This window comes from Mus caroli, chromosome 17 (genome assembly GCF_900094665.2).
Source record: "Mus caroli chromosome 17, CAROLI_EIJ_v1.1, whole genome shotgun sequence".
Lineage (NCBI taxonomy): Eukaryota > Metazoa > Chordata > Mammalia > Rodentia > Muridae > Mus > Mus caroli.
The window spans coordinates 54625247-54626473 of NC_034586.1; the positions used below are offsets into that span (position 1 = coordinate 54625247).

At 44.7% G+C, this 1227-nt stretch overlaps 1 protein-coding gene across 1 annotated transcript in view; it reads left to right on the forward strand.

Moving 5' to 3' along the window:
• Positions 1-1227, forward strand: part of LOC110312287 (contactin-associated protein like 5-3) — a 579184-nt gene that overhangs the window by 248285 nt on the left and 329672 nt on the right. The window lies entirely within an intron of this gene.

Sequence of the window (1227 nt, forward strand, 5' to 3'; positions counted from 1 at the left end):
GCTAAGTGTGGTGTTCCTACACTCCTACAAGAAACCAGATATCCTTACTAAGTGATACAAACAGTGCCACCAGGCCATAGTGAAGGTAGTAGTGAGCAGTCCACAGGAGATTAGCTTCTCCTGACTCCTTGAGGTCATGTGATGTCACCTGTGCACAGATAAATACAGGTGGCATAAAAGATGACAATACAAGAAAGAGAAGAGATACACTTCTCTATTATACTCTGAGTGGGTTGGGGACACATACTGTGGGACAATGGGTGGTGCCAAAAACTTGGTAAGGTTTAAGTGCATTTCGAAGCCCCAGAACCTCATAAATGGAGGATGGTAGGTGCTTCACTTGCTCCCCAACCAGGCCCTTGACACATGACCACAGCACTCTATAGAGAGGATTGTGAAGATCAGTCATGTAGGGGCAGCTCCCCAAGCCACTTCACATGCAGATGAGACATCTCTAATATCTCAGACCAACTTAGCATCTGCTGTCAAGCACCACCCCATTCCAAAATGTATTTAATATCTCATCCAGATGGAATAATGGTTTGGGAATTACTCCATGAAGGATTGTGTGATAGCTTCTGTCATACAACAGCTGTAACATTTCCTGGGGAGGAGAGTTCTCTCCTGAAGCTTTCCCCATGGAAGCGGCCCAGCCCACTGCAGTCAGTTCCCACTTGGTGGGGCACAGACTTTATTGCCTTACCAGGCAGTGTCTAACCTCTTTGTACAGATTCAGGAACACCAGCTGCACTTCCACTCCCTGCTGCACTCTAAAAGAAGCTGCAGAAGAGAGTAGTAGCTGCCTCCATCTCCCCTCTCCCCCTAGTCAGAGAGTGTAACTCCTTCCCACAGATTTCAACAGATAGAATCCAGTAAACAGCAAGCAGCATACTATACTCTCAAACTAAAATTAATATATTATGGGCCCAAATGATATATCAGTGGGTAAAGGTGGGTGTTGCCAAGTCTAATAGCTAGAGTAAGATCCCAGCACACAAATGGTGCAAGGCAAAACCTGACTCAATACATGCATGCACACACACACACACACACACACACACACACACACACACACATACATACATACACACACACAAAATTTATAAAGATTTTTTTAAAAATTAGGTATCTAGCTAAGTGTGGTGTTCCTACACTCCTACAAGAAACCAGATATCCTTACTAAGTGATACAAACAGTGCCACCAGGCCATAGTGAAGGTAGTAGTGA